Genomic DNA, 10,953 nt, shown 5'->3' with positions numbered 1-10,953 from the left:
TCACATCTTGGTCAGTGGTATGGTCCTTAGCATTCATCACATCTTGGTCAGTGGTATGGTCCTCAGCATGCATTACATCTTGGTCAGTGGTATGGTCCTCAGCATGCATTACATGTTGATCAGTGGTATGGTCCTCAGCATGCATTACATGTTGGTCAGTGGTATGGTCCTCAGCATGCATTACATGTTGGTCAGTAGTATGGTCCTCAGCATGCATTACATGTTGGTCAGTGGTATGGTCCTTAGCATTCATCACATCTTGGTCAGTGGTATGGTCCTCAGCATGCATTACATGTTGGTCAGTGGTATGGTCCTCAGCATTCATCACATCTTGGTCAGTGGTATGGTCCTCAGCATGCATCACATCTTGGTCAGTGGTATGGTCCTCAGCATGCATCACATCTTGGTCAGTGGTATGGTCCTCAGCATGCATCACATCTTGGTCAGTGGTATGGTCCTCAGCATTCATCACATCTTGGTCAGTGGTATGGTCCTCAGCATGCATCACATCTTGGTCAGTGGTATGGTCCTTAGCATTCATCACATCTTGGTCAGTGGTATGGTCCTCAGCATGCATTACATCTTGGTCAGTGGTATGGTCCTCAGCATGCATTACATGTTGGTCAGTGGTATGGTCCTTAGCATGCATCACATCTTGGTCAGTGGTATGGTCCTCAGCATGCATTACATGTTGGTCAGTGGTATGGTCCTCAGCATGCATTACATCTTGGTCAGTGGTATGGTCCTCAGCATGCATCACATCTTGGTCAGTGGTATGGTCCTCAGCATGCATTACATGTTGGTCAGTGGTATGGTCCTCAGCATTCATCACATCTTGGTCAGTGGTATGGTCCTCAGCATGCATCACATCTTGGTCAGTGGTATGGTCCTCAGCATGCATCACATCTTGGTCAGTGGTATGGTCCTCAGCATGCATCACATCTTGGTCAGTGGTATGGTCCTCAGCATGCATCACATCTTGGTCAGTGGTATGCTCCTCAGCATGCATCACATCTTGGTCAGTGGTATAGTCCTCAGTATGCATCACATCTTGGTCAGTGGTATGGTCCTCAGCATGCATCACATGTTGGTCAGTGGTATGGTCCTCAGCATTCATCAAATCTTGGTCAGTGGTATGGTCCTCAGCATGCATCACATCTTGGTCAGTTGTATGGTCCTCAGCATGCATTACATGTTGGTCAGTGGCATGGTCCTCAGCATGCATTACATGTTGGTCAGTGGTATGGTCCTCAGCATGCATCACATCTTGGTCAGTGGTATGCTCCTCAGCATGCATCACATCTTGGTCAGTGGTATGCTCCTCAGCATGCATCAAATCTTGGTCAGTGGTATGGTCCTCAGCATGCATCACATCTTGGTCAGTGGTATGGTCCTCAGCATGCATCACATCTTGGTCAGTGGTATGCTCCTCAGCATGCATCACATCTTGGTCAGTGGTATGCTCCTCAGCATGCATCACATCTTGGTCAGTGGTATGCTCCTCAGCATGCATCACATCTTGGTCAGTAGTATGGTCCTCAGCATGCATCACATCTTGGTCAGTGGTATGGTCCTCAGCATGCATCACATCTTGGTCAGTGGTATGCTCCTCAGCATGCATCACATCTTGGTCAGTGGTATGCTCCTCAGCATGCATCACATCTTGGTCAGTGGTATGGTCCTCAGCATTCATCACATCTTGGTCAGTGGTATGCTCCTCAGCATGCATCACATCTTGGTCAGTGGTATGGTCCTCAGCTTCAATCAGTCATAATACAACAGTACAGAGGATATTCTGCAGAGTGTAACATAGGTTTTAAAATGGAATGTAATAACAAAGAAACCCCCCTCCCCCCCGCAACCACCACCACCAGAGTCAGCTCCCAACGGCAGGGCTTGTTCGTCCTAACTTATACCAATCTATGTATTCACTGCCTCTCTTGCCCCCCCCCCCCCCCCCCCATATTGCCTTAGGTGGCTAGAGAAAGTTGGTATTGCAGGCTCGCTCTAAGTTGTAGCGCGGGCGAGATGGCAGTCCTGGTGTATTTATCCATTTTCCCCAGATTTTTTCGAATTTATTTTTAAATATGATCCATATTCTTGTCTGATTGAATTGTTTTTTTTTTTAAATAGGTAGTTAAGTGAAATTTCTCATAAAAGAGGGAATTCTAGAAAGGATGTTTCATACCCTCCCAGAGAGGGCTAGTAGTAGGTTAGTGGGGTCAAATCTGAAAGGTTTCTTTTTAAAGAGAGGTAAATCAATTGTATGGACTCAGGCCCGGCGCCAGCACCCGGCTAACCCGGGCAAGTGCTGGGGCCCCGGGGTACTGGAGGGGCCCACCCGGACCCATGGATCTCCCCGGGTCAGCAGGACATCTGCCCCGCTGCCCGGGAGATTCCTTTCCTCTCTCATCGCGATCTGTGTCCTCCAGACACAGATCTCGATGAGAGCATTTGCACTCACTGCTTTCCCCAGAGGCTGAAGGCTGAAGGACCTTTGATGATGTCATGGTCACATGACATGCCGGGGAAAGCAGTAACAACACGGAGAGAGCTGCATCAGGTGAGGGGGAGACATGACAGGGGCCAAGGAGGGGGGCAGTGTGTATACAGGAGGAGGGGCAGTGTGTATACAGGAGGGGGGGCAGTGTGTATACAGGAGGGGGGGGCCGTGTGTATACAGGAGGAGGAGGGGCAGTGTGTATACAGGAGGGGGGGCCGTGTGTATACAGGAGAGGGGGGCTGTGTGTATACAGGAGGGGGGGCAGTGTGTATACAGGAGGAGGAGGGCAGTGTGTATACAGGAGGGGGGGGCAGTGTGTATACAGGAGGAGGGGGGCAGTGTGTATACAGGAGGAGGGGGGCAGTGTGTATACAGGAGGAGGGGGGCAGTGTGTATACAGGAGGGGGGGCAGTGTGTATACAGGAGGAGGGGGGCAGTGTGTATACAGGAGGAGGGGGGCAGTGTGTATACAGGAGGGGGGCAGTGTGTATACAGGAGGGGGGGCAGTGTGTATACAGGAGGAGGGGGCAGTGTGTATACAGGAGGAGGGGGGCAGTGTGTATACAGGAGGAGGGGGCAGTGTGTATACAGGAGGGGGGGCAGTGTGTATACAGGAGGGGGGCAGTGTGTATACAGGAGGAGGGGGGCTGTGTGTATACAGGAGGGGGGGCAGTGTGTATACAGGAGGGGGGGCAGTGTGTATACAGGAGGAGGGGGTCAGTGTGTATACAGGAGGGGGTGGCAGTGTGTATACAGGAGGAGGAGGGGGCAGTGTGTATACAGGAGGAGGGGGCAGTGTGTATAAAGGAGGAGGGGGGCAGTGTGTATACAGGAGGAGGGGGGCAGTGTGTATACAGGAGGGGGGGGCAGTGTGTATACAGGAGGAGGAGGGGCAGTGTGTATACAGGGGGAGGGGAGGAATGTGTACACGGAGATGGGGGGCAGTGTGTATACAGGAGGGGGGGCAGTGTGTATACAGGAGGAGGGGGGCAGTGTGCATACAGGAGGAGGAGGGGGGACAGTGTGTATACAGAAGGAGGGGGGGCAGTGTGTATACAGGAGGAGGGGAAGAATGTGTACACGGGGATGGGGGGCAGTGTGTAAACAGGAGGGGGCAGTGTGTATACAGGAGGAGGAGGGGCAGTGTGTATACAGGAGGAGGAGGGGCAGTGTGTATACAGGAGGAGGAGGGGCAGTGTGTATACAGGGGGAGGGGAGGAATGTGTACACGGGGATGGGGGGCAGTGTGACTACTGGAGGGCGGCCCATAAAGGGGCCCACTAGGGCTCTGTCGCCCAGGGGCCCACTAAAACCTGGAGCCGGCCCTGTATGGACTCATGAAGGTTCTTTGAAAGAATAAATCAAAAACATTTAAAGAAAACTTAAAGCATTAAAAATTCCTCCCAGGTGACATTTATGCTCTTAGTTTTACAAGCACCAATTATCCAGTCTCCTCCTCGGACCAAGTTCTGGGAGAACAATGTCAGCAAAGTCATAAGGACCAGTTTATCCGCTACAGATTAATCTTAGAGAAGCCGGAATAATCTCAAAGAAAACAATGGGGCAGAATTACTTACCCAGTTCTGTCGCGATCCAGTGGCGTGTTCTCTGTGGAGGATTCGGGTCTTCCAGCGTTTCACTAAGGTAGTGCACCCGATGTCCACCAGGTGTCACTGCTGCGCTGAATTCTGTCGGAGTTCGCTGGAGTTCACCATCCTCCGCTGGGTGAAGGTAAGCGCGTGTCAAGCGACACTTTTTTTAAAAATATACGGTGTTTTTTCCGAATCCGTCAGTTTTTTTTACGGCCATGCTCCCCCGATATCCATTGCGTGCATGCCGGCGCCGATGCGCCACAATCCAATTGCTTGCGCCAAAATCCCAGGGCAATTCAGGGAAAATTTGCGCAAATCGGAAATATTCGTGTAACGCGACAGAAAAAAAGTGATTCGGCCCCTTAGTAAATGACCCCCAATTTATCCTTATTGGTAACAAAGGTTTCCACCACCCGCATAAATGGGCATTTGTCTTCATCAAATGATGAAATTAAATTGTAAGACAAAGGCCCAGATTTATCAAAAGTGAAGCAACCTGAACTATGTGCTGTTTCACCAGTAATTTCTTGGTTCTGAACAAGCCATACTGGATAAACAAACATTACATTAAGACAAGAACAAACCCAAGTACAAAATACAAAACTAAGTGATCAGGATACAAGACCCTGCCCGTGAGGGCTCACAATCTATATGGGAGGGAAGATGGAGACACAAGGTGAGGGAGCAGAGCAGTTATTTATGTAGATCCTAAACAGGGGGGGTTTCAGGTTACGTTTGAAGGATTGGAAAGTAGGGGACAGTCTGACACGTTTTGGTAGAGAATTCCAGAGTATGGGGGAAGCACGGGAGAAGTCCTGGAAAAAATGAGAAGAGCAAACAGTAATAGAGTGAAGCTGAAGGTCCTGTGTGGTCGGAGATTATGTATGGGATGGTATTGACTGATTAGTTCAGAGACTATGTGTGGGACATTATTGGCTGATGAGGTCAGAGATATATGGAGGGGACAGGGTGTGGACGGCTTTGTAGGTCATGGTTAGTATTTTAAATTGAATTTGTTGTACAATGAGTAACCGGTGGAGAGACTGGCAGAGAGGAGAAGCAAGGAGACATATGGAATAGCCGGGCAGCAGAGGTAAGGATGAATTGGAGGGGTGTTAGAAAGGGAGCTGGAGGAATGTTGCAGTAGTCCAAGCAGGAGATGATGAGGGCATGGACTGGGAATTTTGTAGACTTTGGATTAAGGAAGGGTCGGATGGGAGAGATGTTCTTGAGATGAAGATGGCAGATTGTACTAAGGGACTGGATGTGAGGCTTGAAGGATGAGGCAGAGTCAAAGATGACTCCAAGGCAGCAGACTTCAGGGAACAGGAAGAGGGTGGAGCCACAAATTGTCAAGGTTAGATCCGGTGGAAGGGATGTGTTAGGTGGAGGAAAGGTTATGGCCACATTTATAAGGTGCTTGCGCCAGTTTTCTGTCAGACTTTGCACTTCCTTTCTAGTGCAAACTTCTGCACAGGTATATAAGAAGTGTCCGTGCCACATTTGTGTCGCACATGACCCTTTTGTGTTGTGGCTACACTATTCTTCACGTAACACGAATTTCATCCCTGAAGGGGGTATTGCTGGGCTCGGACCATGCGCCACATTCATCATGCAAAGGTCGACGGAATTGTGTTGCGCTCCCCATGTTAAAGGTACAACAAAAAAAACTGGTGCAATCCTGAATCTGGCGCCCCCTACACACTACACAGGACACTGCACATAGTACACACTGCACTGGTTTTAGTAAATGTCGGCCTACGAGTTCAGTTTTGTCCATGTTAAGTTTTAGAAAACAGGAAGAGAAGAAGGATATGGCTGATGACACTATGGCACTGTGTTCTGGCTAGAAGAGAGGAGAGTTGATTACGGGCACTCGGTCTTCAATTTACATAGAGTCAATTGATTTCCATAGAGTGTGCGACAAAATTCTATGGAGTTGCTGTAATAAATGTGGCGCATGGTCCAGCTTACTAGTAACAGCCCCTTCAGATGCAGTTATTTGCCGTCTTTTCAATTCATTGTAGTTAAGACTTAGTTATACAGACGTCCGTCATCTAAACTTACTGCAGAAGATACTCAGATTTGTGTAACATAATTTTGTAGAACTTTTGTAATTTACATTTACTCTTTCTACGTTTAGCAGGTGGGGTAAAACACTTCGGCTCACATGACATCTAGTTCACAATGTGCTTTCCCCTTCTACAGCTTATCATTCTTATTGGTGAGTTCCTAAAAGTTTTAATATCCTCATTAGTAACAAACACATCTACTAATGCTGGCGGCAGTGACTACCTGTCTACCAGGTTTATACTTTGAACCTGGATATCAAGACAGTTATATACCTGCTGAGCTTAGGAGGCCTTTCCATCTAGTGTCAGTGTAGAGTCTGGATACGTAGATAGTCATGGACATGTAGAACTTAGTAGAAATTTCCACCTTGCACCAGTGTACAACCTGGATACCAAGACAATCATGGACCCATTGAGCTTAGTAGATGTTTCTTTCCAGCACCAGTGAAGATCCAGGATACCAAGATAGCCATGGGAAGGTAGAGGGGGGTAACTACAGGGGTAGCAGCTGTTATGGGGCCCGGCCACACTGAGCTTTATTGAAGTTTTCATCCAGTATAGAGCCTCGATACCAAGATAGTCATGGGCCCATTAAGCTTAGTAGACATTTCTATCCAGCACCAGTGGAGATCCAGGATAGCGAGATAGTAATGTGCAAGTTGTCCTGCTGAGCTTAGTAGATGTTTCCATCTGGTTTTTCTGTAGAGCCTGGGACCAAGTTAATCATGGACCCATTGAGCTTAGTAGATCTTGCCATATGGTTCCAGTCGTAATTGATATGTACAGCACAGGTTTATATCAATCTGTACTTTTTGTACATAATGTATTTGATTATGACATAAAACTTTCTCTTTACATTCTCAGACCTATCAGCTGTAGCATCTCAGACTTTTTTGACCACCGCAGATTATTCCACTATTTCATCAAATATTACAACTGGAACCACATCGACACCTTCCACAGGTGAGTCCTGAACTAGGGATCTAAAATGGATGTACCTACAAGAACCCAGCTACCCAGAAACATGGTAACCAGTCATTATATCCAAATTTTCTCTTGATATCTCAACAAGGTAAGGAAGGACAGAACAGTTACAGAAGGTAAATGTAAATATTCTGAAAAAATATCTGGTTACATCTACAAGATATCTCTAAGAAGAAGCAATGAGTCCTTCTACAGGCTTAGGGTTTTCCTTGTAACAATTAAACTTCTGTAAAAACCTGAAGAAGAACATCACCAGAAACATAACATTGCTACAACACATGTGAGCTACTTCACCCGCGTTGGAATCGACTTTCACCTAATCTCCGATGTGTGTGGTCCACGAGACATCTCTGAAGTCCACGGATACACTCTCATCACCAATATGTACTCACATGGATGGCAGGAAAATCTTTACTGTATAAAAAGTTGTAAAACCAAATACAATATAATACGATCAACGGGTATCGACGTGTAGCATCTTAATCATGGCCTGTTGTTCACACACATAAGACGCTACAGTTGAAACACATTGGGGGTCATTTACTAAGGGCCCAATTCGCGTTTTCCCTACGTGTTACCCAAATATTTCCGATTTGCGCCGATTTTCCCTGAATTGCCCCGGGATTTTGCCGCACGTGATCGGTTTGAGGCGCATCGGCGCTGGCATGCATGCGACGGAAATCGGGGGGGTGGCCGAACGATAACCCGACGGATTCTGAAAAACCGCCGCATTAAAAAAAAAAAATTGGTCGCACGGGCCATACTCACATGCACCACGATGAAGACGATGAACTCCGGGGCACCCCGGCGGACTTCGGCGCAGCAGCAACACCTTGTGGACATCGGGCGCAGGACCTTCATGAATCGCCAGAAGACCCGAACACTTGTCTGAGAAGCCGCCGATGAAGCGGGAATGGACCGGGTAAGTAAATGTGCCCCATTGGGGCTGATGTACTAAGGGTAAGCTGTAAACTTTCGTCGGACTGTGCACCTTTTTGGGGGCTAAAACGGCTTGCACAGGTATTTAATTAGTGTATGCTTTGGGATTGTGGCGCACGCGAACCCTTTGTGGCGTAGCTGCGCTGGCTTCCCTGCGACACAAATTAGGGGGCTTACCGTCGGGCGGTCCGATTGATATTGGACCGAGCGCCGCATTTAACTTTCAAATTATGTCACACGCCCTATGTTGAAGGTACCTACAAAAAAGATGGTGAATTACCGATTCATGATTTCAGGCGCACAATCTTAGTTAATCGCCGCACGCAGCATTATAGACAGACTATGCACTTTCTGTGAACTCCATTGACCCTGTAAGTAAATGTGCCCAATTGATTGTATTACACCACTGCATTTGGTTTTGCAACTTTTTATTTAATAAAAACGATTTTCCGACCATCCATGTGAATGTTCATAAGCTGGACAAAAAGGAGCAAATTACTCCTTAAACCTTCATGATTTACATAATGGCTATTCAGCATCCTGAGATGAACATGGGATATCCCAAATCTCATGTCCCTAAAAAAATTCCAATTTCCATCAAAAATGCTTGGGATGTAGACCTTGACATTGACCCCCCCCCCCCCCCAGTTAATGTTTCATTGGAAATTTGTCTCCCCGTTACTTCAATAACATCATCAGTATGTTCCATAGCTCAATTTCCATATCCATGTCCGTATCCAATTTCAGTTGCCAAACCCAGATTCCCCACCAGTGACACATGCAATCGGTGATAGCTGCAGCCCTCTTCAACAAGCACCGCCACCTTTGAGAGTATCATCACTCGCAATGCTGTCATTAGGGTGTGACAATACTCTACAAAAGTGCCTACTTTAAAGGGTTAACGCCCGTGATTGGTGCCACCACCAATCACAGGTATTCATGGCGAGGGGGAAGAGGGGTTCAGGCAAACCAGGACCTACACCTCATGTTTAGGTCAAGTGAAGCCATCTGATTCTGAAATGTTTTTTACCTCATTAGCTACTATTCTGCTACTACTGGCCTCACATCGAGGGTCTTGTGATCATCTACCTTCCAGGACCTCATGATTTAGTTCATAAATACAATATTAGAGTCCTGGCATAGGGATTGGTCAAGGACTGTTAGAGGTCACATGACTCTCTAATGGCGGCCATATTATGGACAGTAATGGCTAAAAAAAATATTTCTGAACCCGGGGCCTTACTGTACATCTCAAGAAAGTGGTGCAGAACATTTATTAGACGTATATCGATAAATTACCTAATATCCTTCTGCCAAGACTTATATATTACAAAAAACATGGGGTAAAGTGGCCAACCCCTCTAAGTGATGATTCAGTCACCGGTTTAACTTCTCAGTTGAATACTTCATCATCCCTTGATCATCCATCTCCAAGCACATCTTCTTCTTCCTGCTCTGCTTCTTCCATTTAGAAAAAATTGTCATCTTCTTAAAATTTCCCACCAGGATAAGCTGGATCTTTGAATATACTTGGCACTTCCCGCGCTCTCAGGGGTGACCTGCCCTCATGGACATGATCCACTCTGTTCTCGTTCCTTAGGTCTCCTCTACCCGTACGGACAAGGACTCGATACTTTAGTTCCAAGTTCTTCAGATTCAGATGATGAAGCAACATTTATAGCACTGAATATCAGTGTCCCCCTGTTTGGGAAGGAATATTCCTCCTTATATGTAAGTAATGTACATCACACGGAAGCATGTTACCTCTGGATGCTGAAAAACAACCATCGTTTCCAATATTTGTAATAGTTTACAAACAACTGTATAAATAAAGGTAATTCAATGTTACTCTGCTTCCCTGTATTCCAAGATTGTGACTAGAGTGCCCACATACTGCATCTAGATAGCACCCACATACTGCATCTAGATAGCACCCACATACTGCATCTAGATAGCACCCGCATACCGTGACAAGAGAGTGCCCACACACCATGACTAGATAGCACCCACATATCGTTACTAGAGAGTGCCCACATACTGCATCTAGATAGCACCCACATACTGCATCTAGATAGCACCCAGATACTGCATCTAGATAGCACCCACATACTGCATCTAGATAGCACCCGCATACCGTGACAAGAGAGTGCCCACACACCATGACTAGATAGCACCCACATATCGTGACTAGAGAGTGCCCACACACCATGACTAGATAGCACCCACATATTGTGACTAGAGAGTGCCCACACACCATGACTAGAGAGTGCCCACATACTGCATCTAGATAGCACCCGCATATTGTGACAAGAGAGTGCCCACACACCATGACCAGAGAGTGTCCACATACTGCATCTAGATAGCACCTGCATACCGTGACAAGAGAGTGCCCACACACCATGACAAGAGAGTGCCCACACACCATGACTAGATAGCACCCACATATCGTGACTAGAGAGTGCCCACACACCATGACTAGATAGCACCTGCATACCGTGACAAGAGAGTGCCCACACACCATGACAAGAGAGTGCCCACATACTGCATCTAGATAGCACCCGCATATTGTGACAAGAGAGTGCCACACACCATGATTAGAGCGTGTCCACATAATGTGATTAGAATGCACCCACATACTGTCAATTATTAGTAGCTCCATGTGGTGATTGGATAATATCCCAATGATATTTTTGAACATATCTCCACGTAATCCCCCCATGTACTGCTGGATAATACTGCTCCATCCTGATATGGTGACACCCAGATACTATTGTTACATACTCCATCTCCTGACAGCTGGACAACAATGGCCTCCTGACACTGGATGAACCAATCTATGACTATGAGCCTCAGACTCTTCCTT

Source organism: Engystomops pustulosus, chromosome 6, assembly GCF_040894005.1.
Source record: "Engystomops pustulosus chromosome 6, aEngPut4.maternal, whole genome shotgun sequence".
NCBI lineage: Eukaryota > Metazoa > Chordata > Amphibia > Anura > Leptodactylidae > Engystomops > Engystomops pustulosus.
Note: the sequence above shows the minus strand (reverse complement) of the source record.